A 20,078-nucleotide genomic window follows, 5' to 3' on the forward strand; every position below is an offset into this window, starting at 1 on the left:
AGGCGACGGCAGCAGCAGCGGACCCTCGGAAGGCGACGGCAGCAGCAGCGGACCCTCGGAAGGCGACGGCAGCAGCAGCGGACCCTCGGAAGGCGACGGCAGCAGCAGCGGACCCTCGGAAGGCGACGGCAGCCGCAGCGGACCCTCGGAAGGCGAACTCGGGAGGGGAGCCCCTGGCCATGGAGGCGGCAGCGGGAGCTCCACTTCTCCCTCGTACCCTGTGTCCTGTGGAGAACAAAAGGCAGCCCCAGGCGATGCAGAACAGCCATCCCCAGGCAATGGCGATGGTGGGAGGGGAAAGCAGTCCTCCCACAGCGGCTGAGACGGAACCAGCAGGTATTTACCCTCTGCTGGTGGAGCTGGGAGTGGCAAGCAGTCCTCCCACGGCGGCTGAGGCGGAACCAGCAGGTATTCACCCTCTGCTGGTGGAGGTGGGAGGGGCAAGCAGTCCTCCCACGACGGTTGAGGCAGAACCAGCAGGTATTCACCCTCTGCTGGTGGAGGTGGGAGGGGCAAGCAGTCCTCCCACGACGGTGGAGGCGGAACCAGCAGGCATTCACCCTCTGCTGGTGGAGGTGGGAGGGGCAAGCAGTCCTCCCACGACGGTGGATGTGGAACCAGCAGGCATTCACCCTCTGCTGGTGGAGGTGGCGGAGGCAGAGGCAGCTCTTGCTGCTCTGCTCCTGGTGATGGTGGAGACAGAAGCAGCTCCTGCTGCTCTGCTCCTGGTGGTGGTGGAGACAGAGGCAGCTCCTGCTGCTCTGCTCCTGGTGGTGGTGGAGGCAGAGGCGATGGGGCGGATGCTGGCCACTCAGAGGGAGGCTGTGGCGGTGCTGGCTCCCTCTGCTGTGGCGGCTGGGCTGGTGTGTGCCGTGCTCCCTTCAGCAGCATAAATAGAGGCTGCTGGGGAACACCAGCATCCTGCCCTTCTCCCCCCCAGAAAAATTCAGGGGGTTGAGCCTGTAACTCCTCCCCTTCTGGCTCTTGGGACTGCAGCTTGGGTCCTAAGGCTGTGGAAGCGCAGACTTCCACCTCTTGGGCTATGGACGCACCGACTCCCCCCCCTTTGGGCTGTGGACGCACCGACTCCCCCCTCTTGGGCGTAGGACGTTCGGGCTCCTCCCACTCGGGCGTAGGACGTTCGGGCTCCTCCCACTCGGGCGTAGGACGTTCGGGCTCCTCCCACTCGGGCGTAGGACGTTCGGGCTCCTCCCCAGGCTGTGGAGGCGAAACCAGCAGGCATTCTCCCTCTGCTGGTGGAGACGGTAGCGATGGCTCCTCTCCCTCTGATGCTGGAGACGGCAGCGATGGCTCCTCTCCCTCTGATGCTGGAGACGGCAGCGATGGCTCCTCTCCCTCTGGCGCTGGAGACGGCAGCGATGGCTCCTCTCCCTCTGGCGCTGGAGACGGCAGCGATGGCTCCTCTCCCTCTGGCGCTGGAGACGGCAGCGATGGCTCCTCTCCCTCTGGCGCTGGAGACGGCAGCGATGGCTCCTCTCCCTCTGGCGCTGGAGACGGCAGCGATGGCTCCTCTCCCTCTGGCGCTGGAGACGGCAGCGATGGCTCCTCTCCCTCTGGCGCTGGAGACGGCAGCGATGGCTCCTCTCCCTCTGGCGCTGGAGACGGCAGCGATGGCTCCTCTCCCTCTGCTGGTGGAGACGGTAGCGATGGCTCCTCTCCCTTTTGTGCTGGAGATGGCAGCAGCAGGGTCTCTCCCATATCCGCAGCCAGGTAGTTGAACACCATGGCTGCGATGTCTGGGAGGGAAGCTGGGTGGTGTTGCTGTTCCCAGGCCTCCCAGCGCTCCCCATCTCTTGCCCACAGGAGGTTGATCACTGCAGGGAGGGCTTCCTCATAATCCCTCCCCGGCTCCACCAGCCAGTCCCAGACTCCCTCAGAGGAGAGTGCATTCGTCCTCTTTGGAGGATGCAGGTCCTCCCTCACTGGACGCTCTGGCTCCTCTTTCTCCTGCCATGGAGGGGGTTGGTCGGGTGCTATGTGACCCACCTCCCCAACAGCGAAGCACCACTCCTCACCTTTCAAGCAGGTGGGGCAGACGTCCAGCATGGTTGAGCTACAGTGGGACCTGCGACCGGCCCCACGCTGCTGTAGCTGCTGCTTCCTCCGTCCGCTTCTTCCCATATTTATTTATTTATTTATTTATTTATTTATTTTTCCCAAAAAACACACAAAAACACTTTGAAAAAAAAACGAACAAAAAAAACGAGCTTTTCTTTCCTGGTCCGGCTATTGGAGGCGTTTGTTTTGTCCCACGCAGGACACCATATGTGACAGTCTGGCTCGCAGTGGTGTGGTGGATGACGTCACGGACCAGGAAGTAACCGACTCCAAAACAGTGGATGGGCGGGTGAAACTGAGTGCAAAAGCACTCAGCGTATTTAATAATAAACAAACAAATATTTAAACAGAATACAAACAAAAGGGCACGAGGGCCAAACGAATAAATAAACAAACAAGTAAGTGCCGTGCTGGATTATCCAGCACGTATTAGCAATTGTTTTTTAAATATTATTCCTTCTCTCCGCTCCCCGTACTCTCTACTCCAACACCCCAACATCAAGTGCAGAGAGCTGCAGGTTTATATACTCTGGCCGAGGGATTAACTAGTTGGTAATTATCTTATTATCCCCCGGCCAGAGTCTGCACGCGTTTGGTAAGGATGCATGACTGTCAGCTATTTAAGTAATCAGTAGCTGATCAGCCATGCATCCTCACGGGGTTTTTAAATAATAATAAAAGACGCGGCGCTTTTACCCGCGCCGCAAACAAAAATACAAATAATAATAAATAGGGGCGGGACACTCCGCCACACATGTCCACATTTATCTCCCCCTATTCCCTCTCCTATCCCTGCAATGAGCTGTACTCCTTGTACATTGCCAATTGTGTCTGCTCCTCTCCCCTCTGTGTCTGCTCCTCTCCCCTCTGGGTCTGCTCCTCTCCCCTCTGTGTCTGCTCCTCTCCCCTCTGGGTCTGCTCCTCTCCCCTCTGGGTCTGCTCCTCTCCCCTCTGGGTCTGCTCCTCTCCCCTCTGGGTCTGCTTCTCTCACCTCTGGGTCTGCTTCTCTCCCCTCTGTGTCTGTTCCTCTCCCCTCTGTGTCTGCTCCTTTCCCCTCTGGGTCTGCTCCTCTCCCCTCTGGGTCTGCTCCTCTCCCCTCTGGGTCTGCTCCTCTCCCCTCTGGGTCTGCTTCTCTCACCTCTGTGTCTGCTCCTTTCCCCTCTGGGTCTGCTCCTCTCCTCTCTTGGTCTGGGCTCCTGTGTCTGCAGTGACTCCTTCCTTCTCTATGTCCTCGAAAGGAACCCTTAAAACTGTGGCTACTAGGAGGACATCAAGATCAACCAGGCACAAGAAATTGTGTGATGATTTTATAACGCATTAATGAAAACAGAAGTTATAAAAGGGTTTTTTTTCTTTTTCAATGTGACCTATGTGTGTTATTATTTCATATAAATTAGTAGGTTATAATGTATTAGTTTATTAGCCGGATCAACTGTTTTTTTTTTTTTTTTTTTATTGAAATATATAGTTGATCATTGAGTAAGCAAAATAAAATATAAACAAATGTCAAGTGCTTTTACACAAGGAAGTACAAAATGATACATATGTTCAACATTTGTAAATTATATAGTTACTTTACACACATTGTTAATTTAATATAAACACAATGTTGATGACAATTAAACTACAGTCGTTACACATAAAATAAATCCTGGACTATCCTGTTACGGACAACCTGCCCCTGCCTATATTCGGGCAATGCAGGATCCTCCACAATTTGTCTTTGCACAGCAATGTTGTGCAAGACGCAGCATGCCACAATGATGTCACACACTCTCTTAGGTGCATACTGTAATGCACCTCCAAATGTGTGCAGACATCGAAAACGCACCTTCAGCAGACCAGATGTTCTTTCTATTACATTTCTTGTTGCTGGGTGGGCTTTGTTGTATGCTTCCTGTGCTCGGTTTTGTGTGACTGCATAACCATAACCTGCATCACCTTAAAAAAAAAAAAAATTATATATATATATATATATATATATATATATATATATATATATTACTGGCAAAAGTATTACTATTGGGACAAACCTCCACAGTTTGAATGTAAACCAACACATACCCTTTTGTTGATAATCTCTCTAAAGAAATCTGTCTTTTCCCTTTTCTTTGTTCCTTCTGCCCAACACTTCTCACTACTTGAGTGCACACTTCCTTTTTATCCCCAGGATGCCCCGCACCCTGGAAATTGTATTTCAAGGTTTTCAAGGATTCAAGGTGGTCTTTCTTGAGTAAAATACAGGCCAGATTTGTGGAGTGCTTGGGATATTGTTGTCACATGCACACTTTGACCAGTCTTGGCCATAAAAGCTTGCAAAGTTGCATTGGCCTCTTGGTAGCCTCTCTGATCAGTCTCCTTCTTGGGGACGGCCTGATCTAGGCAGGGTCTTGGTGGTGCCATACACCTTCCACTTCTTAATAGTGGTCTTGATTGTGCTTCAAGGGATATTCAAGGCCTTTGATATTTCTTTATACCCATCCCCTGATCTGTGCCTTTCAAAAACTTTGTCCTGGAGTTCTTTTGAAAGCGCCTTGGTGCTCATGGTTGAGTCTTTGCTTTGAAATACACTACCCAGCAGAGGGAACCTACAGGAACTGCTACATTTATCCTGAAATCATGTGAATCACTACAATTTAACACAGGTGGAGGCCACTTAAATTGGTGTGTGATTTTGAAGACAATTGGTTACACCTGAGCTAATTTAGGATTGCTATTACAAGGGGGGGTGGACACTTATCCAACCAAGCTATTTCAGTTTTTATTTTTAATTAATTTTCTATACATTTCTAGAATATTTTTTTCACTTGGAAGTTGTGGGTTAGGATGTGTAGGTCAATGAAAAAAAATATTTTAATGCATTTTAATTCCAGGCTATAAGGCAGGGGTGCCCAATCCTGGTCCTGGAGGGCCGGTGTCCCTCCTGGTTTTTGTTCCAACTGTACACTAAATTGCTTAATTGGACCAATTAAGCTTCTAATAAGTGCTTGATTGGTCCAATTAAGTAATTTAGGGGGCAGTTGGAATAAAAGCCAGGAGGACACCGGCCCGATTGGGCACCCCTGCTATAAGGCAACAAAAGGTGAAAATTTTGAAAGGGGGTGTAGACTTTCTATAGGCATTGTGTGTATATATATATATATATATATATATATATATATATATATATATATATATATATGTACTGTATATTTAATTTTTTTAACAGTACTACATCATATGAACCATGTAATATGTATCCATACATTATAACGAGTATAACGAGTTTCATGAGAATATTCGTTTGCTTTTTGTTTCATTATTGACTAGATTGGAAACCCTAAGGAAATAATTTTACCTACCCAGTAAAACACCATCAGGAGGTCTGTCTCCCTCAAAAAGTCTATAGATGCTGGACTGGCTCAGGATATAAGAATCGTGGGAAATTGGCACAAACATTGATGATACTGCAAGTGGCATCACAAACTACCTGCACGTCAATTGATGAGACGCCCTTGCGATTGATATAAACCGCGGCTCCCTCAGTCGGTTTACGTAATGGCACATGTGTGAAGTCTATTGCCCCCAATACTGAAGGGAATGATCCAATGGTAAAAAAAAAAAAAAGTTTCCTTGTTTTGTAGCTGCCGTTGCTGTGTTCTCGGGAAAGAAATGTAATTGCGTGCCTGTCTCACCAAAGCTTCTGTCACTTGATAAAGCACGCGTGACATTGTTGGCTGGCTCATTCCATACAGATCCCCTCCCGGTCTCTGGAACAATCCAGTAGTGTAAAATCCCAGTGCCATTTGGACTTTAATGTACACTGGTATGGCTCGAGATCTAGTGGTCTGGCTTTCCAGATCTCCCTTCAGTTCCTCACACAGGTCAAATATTGCAGCTCTATCCAACCTGTATCTTTTTTTAACCTCATCATTGGGTATGTTAAGGAAAGAAATTCTTTGCTTAAAAATTCTCGGACGGATTTGCCTTTGCTGACCCTGGTTATCCTGTTGTATAGCAGCCTCATGTTCTGTAAGGTCATATGCTGTGAGGGCTACAATTGTAAATGCATTTGCACTGGCATTTTCTGCCAACACTGCAACCCTGACCATGTTTGGTCCGTGTTAAGAACAGCTGCAACGTGGTGTTAACTCGGACAGAAAAAACGGTACTTCTTTGAACAAAAATGTTTGATGAATCGCTTCTCTTTTGCCACTTGCATAGGCAATGATATGCAAATTAGGAAACTGTCATTTTTTTGGGATTTGTCGGATTGTAGAAAACGGTCTCTATTTGACATGCCGTGACGTCACTCAGTTGTCGGAAGAGACAAAATCCACATTTGAAGAATCACAAACAGTTCTTAAACCATAATCTGTTCATAACAACGATTTTTGAAACCGACACTTTGATGAATACAGCCCGCTGTTTTAATTCTGGAAACTGTGTTGTTGTTGTTGTTGTTGTTTTGTTTTGTTTTTTTAAATCTTTCTGTTTTGCTAAATTGCATTGCCTTTTACGTTTTACGCAGTTCTGTGCATGGATAGCATTTAGATGTTATTTTGCTCTTAGGTAGTTAATGGGAGATTTTACATACCGCTACAATACATACCAGATTTAAAAGTATGTACTGGTTTACAGTTAACGTGTTGTCTCTTTAGTTTTGGCAAGTGATATTTTCAGAATCATATCGTTCTGAATTAAAATACTACTGTAAAAATATAGTACTGTACCAACAAAACCAATACAGTACATCTAAATGGAAGCCTACTTATTTTAAAACACAATCCTTTCAGATATGTATTTTTGCAATTGTATCTTTTTTGTGTTCCTTGAAAAATGGACAAGGGTTGGAATGGGTCAAAATGAAATATTCAGATATGCATCACACAGGTTTAACCGTCACTGAAGTCAAATTTTTATAGGATTGGATATGTGAGTGCTGACTGTATTTTTTATTTATTTTTTACTTTTACCCAGTATAAAACCAGAATAATAAAATAAATAAATTTTAAAAAAAATCACTGACCAACTGTATTTTCATAGCACACAAGTTATGCCAAATGTGGAAAACATAGTGCATGACTTAGATTTTCTACACCTATACAGCAAGATATGTGCCATCTTAAGACTATATAAACTGTTGTACTTTTGATTATTGTTATGGCCCTAGCTACCACTGGAAATGTAATCACATTTTGTATTGGCAGTGATTTTTTAATAATTTTACAGATACAAGTTGAGTGAGCTATAATAGTAAATGTCTTTAACCTGCCATTTGTTTATTGTTTGTTCATTTTCAGAATGATGTTCCGTATGGGGTAAATCTAGATGTCCCAAGCTACAGCGATGGAGAGAGAGAGAGACGCATAATCCGCCTGGAAGGGCACTGCCTTTTAATGGTTGGGATTTTTACAAGGCAAAATTGAGAGCTGTTGGTCAATGTGGCAGGGCAGAAGCCCTGCTCCTGTAAATAGTGTGTGTGTGTGAATGTAAGGTTGGCAGGGATGGGGTTAAATCTGTCCCAGCCAGCAATCACAGGTGTGGCCATTCCCCAATTAGGTAATTGGTGCTAATTTGGGAGTGGCCACATGTATACAAGCAAACAGAAATCCTTTGTGTGGTGGAGGAGTTTGTGGTGTGATTTTTGTAACTTGGTAGTGAAGGTGAATGACCAGCCTCTGCGTGTTTATTCTTTTTCTTTTGAACCTTTTAATTTGGCCCTTGTGCTGCGTTTATTTTGCTCCTGTTTGTTGTTTTGTTTCTTAAATGTGCACTCTAGTGCTTAAATTGCAGCTTCTTTGTCTATGAGTCTCTCTTCCTACCAATAACAGCTTGGGCTGTGATGCTATCCTGTCACAGTCAGGTAATCTGAATTTCAGTTTACCTATAAGTGCACTCTTCGGGGCATTTTCAATTGAGAATGCAGCCAGAATAGCCTACCCAAAATGCAGCAACTCATTTGTGGGATCACATTTTATAGCAAGCTGGAACTGCCCTGTCACAAGTGCTCCCCAGGATTACATTTTGAATTGATGCAATTACTTGTGAATGGGATTCAAACCTTGAAACATCTGACAACAAATCTGGCTTTCAATGAAAAGAGTCTCTATAATCCATCAAAATTGAACGAGTTATTTAAAAAAAATACATGCATTTACATTCCATGACATTGAGAAAACATTATTATTATTACTACCTAGCTTAGTGGTACTCCTATGTGACATTACATGAAAGTTTTGAGAAAGATACATCTGCGGTACAAACCAAACATCTTTGCCAACTAAGAAATAGCTGGGAGTGAAAGACATGACCCCCAAACCATAGCAGGTAAAATAAACTGAGAAAAACCGAGTAGTACAATATTCCCTTGATATTCAAGTCGGGACCCTGGCAACACATACTCAATGCTGAGGAACTACAGTACCCTATATCCTGGAAGGGGGTTTCATTTTCAATGGAAATGGCAAAATCTGCAGATTTTTTCCACCTTTTAATCTGTTAAATATCTTCCTATTTTCTAAAGTGGACCTCTGTTTTACCCGTTGGCTTTAAATTGAATAAGTAATGAGCATTTAAACTGTGTAATCCGACAAAAAAATGTGTTAGCAATGCTATATAAGCATGTAGCAGGGGAGATCTGGACTGACTGTCTGGCACATCCGTATTACTGCAGGTAGAGGTCAGCAGTCTCGTGGGATCCGCCTGTCGGTCATGGCGATGACACGGAGAGGTGGGGAAGAGGGTGTGTGTGCTTTCCCTCTCTCCGAGTGGCTGAGGGGCGGGCCTTGGGAGACTGCTCGGCCCATAAGATCTGGTTTGGTTGGACGCTCGGGTGGCCGTGTTTGGGGAATACCCAGTGACACTGACGAAAGACGTCAGTTTTAAAATAAAACGAGGCAAAACTGGCTGAGAAAAACAGCCGGCCTTAAAATAATTTAACGGGAAAAGAAATAACAGAAATCACCACGTACCCGAGAGGGGACGTGCTTAGTTGTACGGGGAACTCCGGCCATCCCAGTGTATAGGTAATTGAGCGTAGGACGGAGGCCCGTTCTGACCGGCTTAGCGGCAGTGGGGGCACTGCGTAAGCAGAACTTTTTGTTTGTAGTTTTATTACTGTGTTTTATTTTCCCCTTTTTCTTTCGCCTTTGGTTTTTCATTATTATTTGTGAGCACTTGTTGTGCATATACCTGTATTGGTAAACGCCGTGATTCTGGTTACTGTTGTCAGTATCCAGAACACGGACAACAGCGCCATCTACTGCGACAAATAAATCAGTACGCCTGAGCGGCGTTACAAATAAAGTACTGTCTCCTTGTGTCAGTGAATTGCCCACCACCCTTCCACAAAGCACAATCGAAACCTGTCCCAAAACAGCAGAAAACTAGTCAAAACACAAACATATGTATAGTAGTATTTTATTTTATATTATCCTTTTTCTTATTATTTTTGTATGTAGGCTTAAAAATGTGCACAATTGCATGACAATGCAACTGTGTAATATTAACAGATTGTAGTAAATGTAAGTTGTCTGATATATAATATACTGGCAAATGTACTGACATTTACCAATAAATATGTGTGTGTGCGCATGTAAAAATGATCATTGCCATTCATTATTCTGGCAGCCAGAAGCAATGTCACTATCACATTAACCACTTTAACACCATGACATACGCACGTACGTCAATTGAAAACCCACTTACAGTACCATGCCATACGTGCGTACGTCAAGTTTCCCATTCTATTCTATGATCGGTTTCTCAGTCTAGCGTTTCAAGTTTCATTCTCTAAAGCAGTGCTAGTACTGTGGAATGTGCAATGAAAGTTGGGGAGGGTCAGGTGACATTTTTATCCAATTGCATGTCATGTAGCAATTCCAGTCTGTAGCTGTGGGCGTTTAGAAGGCTGAGATATTCAGCTTTTACAAGTGTATATATATAGTGTTTTAAATTATTAATTTTTTATTTATTATTAGTTTTACTTGTTTATTTATAGTTTATATAGTTTTTATCAAAAACTAAACATGGCAACTTACATGGTCTTTCTATAATGAGCAACGGGAGTGAAGTTGGTTCGGAGGATTTCGATACCAGCGACAGTGATGCTGACTTATCACTCAGCGATTATGATGAAGAGGATGTGGAGCCAAGAACAATACAAACTGTACAAACAGAAGTGCATGCAGCTACTTTACAGGTAAGCCAGCTGCAAACGGGAAGCTGTTTGGTTTGAAATGGCAGTGCTGTGACGAAATACTATCAAAACACAGCGCTGGGTACAGGCAATGCGGAAGCCAGATCCATCACAATGCCTGTGCAAAGTAGCTGCCTACATGCATTTGTGACTATCCCTCCAACACAAGGGAAGCAGAGACCGTAAAAAAGGTGCAGGGTCTGCTACGAAAATGAAAACAAAAGAAAAGACAAGAAAAATGTGCAGTGGTTGCGAAGGCAATCCCGGGTTCTGTTGTATTGAACATTTCAATAAATGGCACAGAGCCATTTATTGAAAGTTGATACTGGCACATGTTTTGATATTGTTTGATTTTTATTTGATACTGTTTACTGATTATTATTATTATCGTTATTAGCAGCATTTTTGTTTTCATTGTTAAAAAAAAGATTCTCTATATTGAATATGGGTATGTAGTACACAGCAGCATAAAGGGTTAATGAAATGAAAAACACAGTTTAAGTCATTTATTTTGTGTTGTATTTATCATATGTTATTATTTTATAGTAATTACAGGTTTGAAAACATTGTTATTATTATTTTCAAAATCTGGTACCTGGGAAGGGGTTTCATTTTTACATCTGGAGTTGAAGTGGTTAACAATTACAGTACAGGTGCCATCATCACATCGATATGGTTGGATCCATTTCTGTTCTGACACCAAGTGTGACAGGATATGAGTGGTCCGGTGCACAAAGAGATGGTCCAAACAGTATTTCACTCCTAAAACACCTATGTTTATTCAAATCAAAACAATAAAGCCACCCCTCTACCAGCGATGGTATCGGGGTGTACACGGTGGGTTTACAGTCCCAAACACAGAGGGTACAATACAATTTGTAATCCTGGCGCATGAAATTGTGCTCTCCAAAGCCGGTGAATCGTGGTGTGTGTTGGTGCTGTGCAGTAAGGGTTGTGCTCAGTGGTATGTGCTGGCTCTGTGGCGGCAGCTTCCTGTCTCCTCAGTCCTCCTCTGCAACAAACAAAAACAAACATGTAATCCACACAAAACAAACCCTGGCCGTAGATGTCCTTCATCGTGTGTAACCACCTTAAAGGGGGATGGTCCATTACAAGAGTGAAGGAACGTCCCAATAAGTAATAGCGAAGGGTGTGAGTGGTCCATTTGATGGCCAGACACTCCTTACCAATGACTGAATAGGTAATCTCCCTCTGAGCTATTTTTTTGCTCATATAAATGATCGGTGTTCCACTCCGTCAGCTTGTTGGGTCTCGACTGCCCCCAGACCGATCAGAGTTTTTCTTTTCTGTAATCTGGTTAAATAAGAGCTGGTGCCTGGCATAGTCTCCTCTTAATCATATCAAAGGCCCCCTGACATTCACCTTGTCCACTTAACTAGCTGTCTTTTTGGTGAGCTCTACCAGGGGGTTAGCTATGGTGGCATACTCAGGGATAAAGCGGTGATAATAGCTCGCTAACCCCAAGAGCGATCTCACCTGCGGCTTGGTTCTCGGGATTGCCGTCTCCACCAAAGCCTGGATTTTAGAGGCGATCAGCTTTACCCGGCCATTACCCATAATATAGCCAAGATATTGGGTCTCCTGTTTGCCAAATGCATACTTGCCCAGATTAGTCGTCAGCCCCGTCTTCCTTAAGCCTTTGCAGTCCAAGTATTTTGACCCTGTCAGGGCCAATTAAAAACACAGTTTAGGTCATTTATTTGTGTTTTATTCATCATATGTTAACATTTTATAGCAATTACAGGTTTGAAAACATTATTATTTTCAAAATCTGGTACCTGGAAGGGGTTTCATTTTTACATTTGGAGTTGAAGTGGATAAACATTGAGACGTTATTTCCGTGATCAGTAACGATTTCTTTGGGGATACCTACTCTTGCAATAATCTGTACTAACACTTTTACAATTGCCAATGCACAAGTGGATCTCAATGGTACTGCCTTTGGCTATCTGGTCGTGTAATCCACCATTACTAAAATATGCATCTATCCAGAGTCATACTGTCTCAATGGGTGTGTGTCTCCTCCATCATGTCCAGTCTCTGGAGTATGGCCTTTTTCACTAGCACTAGGTCGTAATCCATGGCTCCCTCATGGGTTAAGGTGTAGTAGGCTGACTGGGCCTCCCTGATCAGATTGGGGCCCAACTGGGTAGCCCACCACTCCCGAGGCCATTGGGCTGCTGTTGGCTGCCTTTCAAGTGCTATTAGATAGGACTCAGGATCATCCTCCAGCGACATCTTCACCACTTTGGGCTTTGACAGTGGCACTGCTCGTTCAGCCACCGGTTCCCTCCTCTGGTTGGCATGTTGCTCATCCTTTCCATCACCGCTGCCAATGTCTCCTCATGCCTCTACACTTGTGCCTCCATCATCGTCAATATGGCTGGATCCATTTTCTTCTGAAATCTGTGTTCTGACACCAAGTGTGACAGGATGGGAGTGCTGCGGTGTTCAAAGAGATGGTCCAAACAGTATTTCACTCCCAAGAATGTCTGTGTTTATTTAAATCAAAACAATAAAGCCGCCTCTCTTCCAGTGATGGTATTGGGGGGTACACGGGTAGATTACGTTTCAGCGCAATGCCTGGCACTGACGTAGCTGCTTCCCCTTTGTACCACAAAACTCCTCCCTGCAATCGACCCAGCGCCATGGTTTCTTCAATCGCTCTCTGCCCTGTAGCTGATTGCAATGGAGTCCTTCCGTGTACTTGCAGCTACGCGCTCCTCCTAATATGGTCACCTTCCAGTTTCCGCCTACCGTCATGGCTGTCCATCTACGAGGATGCATACCACCAACCTTACACAGCATCCTTTCTTGTTGGGAGGGAGATTTACAGCACAAATTTCTTCACCCTCTGTCACATGATCAAATGGAAATTAAAAGGTACAAATACATCAGGAAGCAGTATTTGTCTACGTATAAAAGATTTAGGTTGTTAACTGCAATATTTAAAGCAGCTGCTCCTATCAAAATTACATCTTGTTCAAGTAATGATTATTTATTTAGATGCACCAAGAACCAAAAAGTAATGTTTTAACGTATCCACTAAATAAAAATATATAAAATATGTAGGAAGACTTTATACACAAATATACATTTCACATAGGCTCCGACTCACTGGTGATAGAGCATCCCAAACATTTATTTATAGGCACTATATGCTCTCCTGGGGATGCGCATCAGTAACTTAATAGGCAAAAAAAAAAAAAAAAAAACACAAAGACAACATGCATATTAAAATGATTTCAATTCATTCCTCTCTCTCTCATTTTGGTCTGAAATGGCTTCTCAGAAAAGGTGTATGTATGCCTACTTTCTTTTAATAACAAAGCTGATTTTAGCATGTGGTGCCGCTGAGAATTTACAGATATTCTTTTTTAGGAGATTTTTAATAACTGTTCTATACAATCTTCTAACACATGTACACAGTGTCATTCTGGACACGCTAGATGTCCCTCGTGAAAAAAGATTTCAGCATGAGACCAGAGTGCAAGTCATTCTTTAGAGCCTTCTGACTGTCCTTGTCAACAACAGAATACAGCTGGTCAACCTGTTTTTACAAGTAAACATTTATAAATTGCAGTATTTAAGTGGATCATAACAGAATAGGTTGTGTTTGCTGTAAATGTTTTATGGTAAGCATGTTGTAAACATTGTAGCAAAAAAAAACAAAACCTATACAGTTAAATCTGTGACTTGAATTATAATAATAATTCACTGGGCGCCTACGAGAGCATGAGAGTAAAGAAAGGCATTGAGGGGCAGTGAGCTTGAAGCACATGAGTGCTTGAGTGGCAGTAGGGTTAGAACATAGGACAAGACACATAACATAAAACAAATCTGACTCTCGCTCCCGACGGGTCAGGCAGCATCCTCTGGCTGCTGGGCATTTAGTGGAAGGGGACATACAGGACAAAAGGGCAGATCCTTTGCAACTCAGATCAGCATCCTCAGGCAGCTAAGCTGGCAGCTGGGTGGCGTGGAGAGCTTAGGAAAAGTCTCAGGTCCGTTTAGGAGAGACGAAAACAGAGAACCCCAGCCCCCCTCGGTCGGGGCCAGCTCGGCAGGTGAAGGCTCAGCCTACTGCATGAGGGGGGTGAAATGGTCCTGGACCTGAAATGGAAGAGAGGAGATGGGACAGCAAGGTTGAAGCCTGGAAGGCTTAGCACATAAGCAGCAGAAGAATAGGATGTGGCCGGGGATCCCCTCAGGTCGGCGAGGAACAGTTGGGCGGCAGTAGTTGAGACGAGAGGCCGACCCGGACAGCCGTAGGAGTGAGACTCACTTTCCCCCCAAAAGAGGACCCTCGGTTCCCCACAAGAACCGCACTGTGGGATAGAAAAGAGATTGCAGAGTCGCACACATAGACAAAAGCTAGAAGAAAAGAGAAAAGACGAGATTTTAGTAGATAACCTATGCCTATAAGCCATCTGCACTGTGGAGAGGAAAAACTCCCCCTGCAGGGAGGAAACATCTGGTGGGCCTGGCGGAGAGGGTGCCCCCCACTCCGGGCAAGCTAATGAGTGCTTGGTGAGCTGTGGCGATGTCGGCAGAGGATGATCTAATATAAAGTTCAACTGCTAAAGAGGTCCAGCGTCCCATAGTCTTAATCAAGTGTTGATTGATTCCTGCCCTGGCTGCGGAGGTGGCTGCTCTGATCCAGAATGAATGGGGAGAGATTCCAAGAGAGCCTGATCTGTGACAAGAGGATGGATAGACAGGATGAGAACCAGTGTCTCGTAACCATAGATCTGGAGCTGTCGATGAAGAGGGGATCCGACTGAAGACACAGGATCCTGCATGCAAGGTATCTGGACAGAACAGAACTAGGACACAGAGGAGAGTTAATTTTACAGAATTGTATGAACTGACCTTGGCTTAACTGGTCAGTTTTTGAAGATCTGATGTGGAGGATAAAAGTGGTTTCCAGGGATTTGAGAGAGAGAGCGGAGCGCTTGAGGCCTAGAGCTGGGAAGCTGGAAGTTGATGGAGTTGAGAATTCGGAACAGCGGAGAAATCTGAAGAAGGCGGTCAGGCACAGGGGTTCCATGACAACGTCGTCGAATGGGTTGAAGAATCCTTGCCGGAGAGCGGTGATGAGACGAAGGAGAAGGTCTGTTGAGATTGGTTGTCTTGATGGAGAAGAGGGGGGTCGGCTTTTCTCCATGCCCCTGAGCGTTAGGCGGATCTCTGGAACGGACAAATGAGGGGGAGAGGAGATAGATTGAAGGCGAAATTGATACTGAATGCCCGCTAGGTAGCATCTAATAGAGGAGGGGGCTAAACGTAGAGACAGCCTGAGGTGAGTGATGAAGGCGAGGAGGTGCTGTAGATTGTAAGAGATATGATTGCTCCGATTTTGCTCGCAAAAGTGAGTAAATGAAGACCAGGCAGTCGAGTAGGAGGAATGCCCGCTAGGTAGCATCTAATAGAGGAGGGGGCTAAACGTAGAGACAGCCTGAGGTGAGTGATGAAGGCGACGAGGTGCTGTAGGTTGTAAGAGATATGAGAGATCCGATTTTGCTCACAAAAGTGAGTAAATGAAGACCAGGCAGTCGAGTAGGAGGAATGGGTAGATGGGGTGAGAGTGTTCTTCATGAATCCACGTGCTGATTGAAGGAGGCCGGAGAGAGAGTTATTCAGTTGAATATTGTCTTGCTGAACGGTTGAACGAGCCAAGGGTTGGGGTCTGCTCCTGGGACCAGGTTGCGGAACTTCTGGATCTGCAAGCGAGAGAGAGCATTGGCAGCGTTATTAAGAGACCCTGGGAAATGGTGCGCTTCAATAATGACATTATTGGATACTGATGTCCAAACTAGATGGCAGAGGAGCTGCATAATGATAGGAGATGAATGGCCTTTGTTAATAATGTGAACTGTAGCGAAATTGTCGCTGAGGAAGAGAACGGATTTCCGTGGCCAATCGTGGCTCCAGAGCAGGGCAGCTATCACAATGGGGTACAGTTCCAGCAAAGAGGAGGATTTTAGTTGCGGAGGAAGAGAACCGATTTCATTGGGCCAGGTGCTATAGAACCACTGGGACCCAAATATACCGCCAAAGCCTAGATGGGAGGCATCAGTGAATAGGTGTAAATCGGGGGCGGAGATGAGGTCATCATAGAAGAGGGAAAGGCTGTTCCAGTTGTTTAAGAGTAAAGTCCACATCTCGATATCCTTCCTAGCTTCATCTGGGATGATGACTGAGCCGTCCAGGGAGTTAGAGGTAGAAGACAAGGCAAGAAGACGAGAGATGAAGATGCGCTCTTGAGGGATGTTGCGAATGGCGAAATTGAAGTGGCCGAGAACTGTATAGGTTGAGAGCGCGGGGCGTTGCCTGGAGAGACAGTATGAGCCTGCCTTGGCCGACGAGGAGGGCTGAGGGTGGAGGCAGGAGATCCAGGTTAGATGCTGGAACGGGTGTGGCGTATAGCAGAGGGAGAGCTGGAGGCGATGTCCTGGCGGGGCTGCCTACTGGTAGAATGATGAGAGGAAGCAGGCGAATCAAATGCAGAAACGTGGAGGGACTGTCTGGTCAGGAGGAGTGGGCTTGTAGCCTGATTGACAGGTAGATCAATGACGAGCAGGGATAGACACTTCTGTAGCTGAATGTTGTCGAGGGAGGGCGACACATTTCCTTTTTGAAGCAGGAAAGACAGGAATTGCAGAGATTGAGTTGGGTATTGGTATCCCATTTTCGAAAAGGGTTTTAAGAAGCTTCAGCTGCGTCCAACTGCTGTAGGACAGCGTCTTAGGGGGTTGAGGAGTTGAACACTTAGGTCTTACTGATGAAAAGCTTGGTTCTGGTGACGGTGAAGGTTGCTGCCTGCGCTGAGAAGAGCGAGCCGAGCGCTGGGGCTGACCTGGTGGAAGCTCGTCACTGTCATCCGAGAAGGAGCCGAAAGCAGTCTCCATCTTGCTGGATCCTTCTGTCAATATACCAGCTATTTAGCTCAAAACAAACAACAAAAAGTTTTTTTTATTTATTTATTTTTTTTACACAAACTATAACGCAGAAACAAGAAGAGAAAATAAATTTTTAAACGAACTATCGCGATCCCCTTAATTTTTTTATTTATTTTTTGCTTTGGAAAGGTAAGCGAGTTACCACGTAAGCACGCAGTCTGGGAGTCTCCAACAAAAAACAAACACAAGACAAAGAGCGGAAGTAGTGCTAGGTTAATATAGGAAAAAGGGGGAGATTGACGGGCGGAGCTGCCAAACGGAACCCCCAGTGCTGCCCTGGCCACGCCCCTTGACTGATGTGGTGAACGCTGCACGAGGCTATTTAGAGATGACTAGAAGTGAGCTGCCCCTCCCCACCCGGATGTGATTGAGCCAGCTGATCACTTCCCCCAGGCGGAGCGACGCTGAGGAAAGCTAGAGTGGACGGCATAGAGAAATGAGTTAAACAGGGAAAAACGCAGTGAGAACGCTCTCTACGGCGTCCCCCGAATTACACCTAAAGGCTAACATTACATTTAGCATTGTTTTGCACTTACTTTTTCCTCATAAGAATCAAAAAGTTATAATCCAACGGTAGCCTAGCCTCTTTTTTAAAACTTCTTCCTTGTGTAAAATACAAAGTTTTTTCCCCATTGTATATTGCTTTATGTACACCTGTGTTTGTGAAGGTCAGTGTTAACAGTACATATTATGAATAGTAGAGTCTCAAGCAGTGCTAGGCTGTATTGCAAATAAGAAGGTGAAAACTCAAAGGTTAACCACTTCTTCATATCGATGCACAAAAAACAAAAATGTGATATGAATAAAGTTGTTTGTCACAGCCTGGGAATTTATATTTACGGTTTATTAAAAATAAATAAATTGACATGTCAACAGCTTTCCAATGAAAATAAATCTTAAATTAAGAGTGGTTGCTGAAAAGGTAAAGGGGGGCACAGGAGTTGAGCCTATGATCTAAGGTGCTGTCACTCTTTTTACTGGCAGATATACGTATTGATCATTCTGAAGCAGGTGGAAAGCTAACTAGTGGAAGATTAAATTATCCACCACTTTGATCTTTGGAAAATAGGCACGGATTCTTAGATCATTATATATTCCGCCAAAAAGAACGCATCAGAATAACTAATGAGCCAAACTAGCAGATAGATTCCTGATATTTATTCTGCAGCTTTAGAAAATACAGAAATCAGTGGGGAAAAACGGTCGGAATAGTGGCATATAACACAGTCCTCCAGCAGATCTCCTTTGACAATAACTTCCTATGTCTACATGCCAAATGTGACAGCTTTCTTTCTTCCTTTTTTTTGTTTAACCTCAATTTCCCCCCTTTCCCCCCAAAGATGGCTATGGTTGTTGGGAAGAAAACTCTTCCTCTAGGACTGCCGATGACTTTTCTGTTTTCCATGCAGGTGGCTTAGTTTTTGTTGAATAGAAGCTTCAATAAGTTTTGTACAATGAAATATCTAGGTTATTTGGAAAAGAGCAGGAGCGGCACAAAAACACATCGACTTCATGCGGTGTTCTCTGGTGCTCCCTCCTGTTGCAGTCTTCTAATAAGTTCAACGACTAATTTACAGAATATTTATAGTTTTGTGTATGTCTTACTCTACCCTAGCTCTAAGAATCAGATTTATTTATTTATTTATTTATCAATATTTGAAATATTATTTTTTTGTGATACAGATTGTTTCCCTATTGTCCGATTCTAGACATGTCGCTTCCAGTTTAAGGGGTATTAACACCGGATGCGATGCAGCACCAGGGCACACCACAAAAAAGTAGAAGCTGTTGTTTTCAATTAAGGTATTCACACCGAAGGCAGCCAGTGGCACCACTTCGTGAAGTATCCTACCAGCAGCCAGTATCTGACATTTTTTTAAGTTTAATTCCAGGTACTCCACAGGTTTTCTATGTGTATCGATACAGCTTATATTTTCTAAATGACATCCTTCACTTTTTGTGTTTATAGGCGAAGCCCACCTACTTCCCTTGCCACCTTTGGTGTGAACAGGGGTCTGTGGCAACACAAAGTGAGTCACAAGGACGTGGCATGTGCATTGCATCCAGTGTGAATGCCCCTTTAGAGTTATAACAGACATGGTAGTTGTTGTTTTCTGAACTGTGAATTGCCAGTCTGCTGGTGTTCTTTTTGATTCCAGAATGGCTGTTTCTTGCGGCTGCTGATCCCTCAGGCCTTTTCTGTCACAGTGTAGAATGTCCTTTCCATTTTTCAGGAACAGTTTGGCAGTATGGCTGGTGCAAATGTGTAAGTTTGCTTTTTTCCTCCCACTTTTAATGTTAAAAGTGTAGTTTTAAAAATAGTTTACACAATTACTCACAAAGGTGGTTTCCTTGAACACCCATATTGGTATGTGCATGGGACTCATATGGCTTTTCAATGTGAACTGTAATAGGGTGCTGAAACTTATTTTTAGATTTCAACAAACAAAACCCCAAATAGGTTATTATTAATAGTTTTTACTTCACTTAAACTGATCTAAAATTAATAAAAGGTTTTAAACGTGTAAAAATGCTTTTTTTACACACCAAATTTGACTACATTTCCTGCCCAGTGTCCATCTTGGATTTAAGTTTTGCACTCTACTGACTTTAGCTTTAAGATTTAAAAAAAATAACAGATTTGTCGCTAAAATATTAAAACTTTTCAAAGGGAAAATTCACTCCAAGCTAAATTGTGATTTTAAATTCAAAGATCTTTTTTTTACACTACAGCCTGCCCCATGTCGACCTGTTCCTATCCAGTTTTAAATAACTTTAACATAACAGAGGCAGAAGTGTTAAAGGGACTAGGAGCTCTTAAAATAAACAAATCCCCA

Source organism: Acipenser ruthenus, chromosome 5, assembly GCF_902713425.1.
Source record: "Acipenser ruthenus chromosome 5, fAciRut3.2 maternal haplotype, whole genome shotgun sequence".
Classification (NCBI taxonomy): domain Eukaryota; kingdom Metazoa; phylum Chordata; class Actinopteri; order Acipenseriformes; family Acipenseridae; genus Acipenser; species Acipenser ruthenus.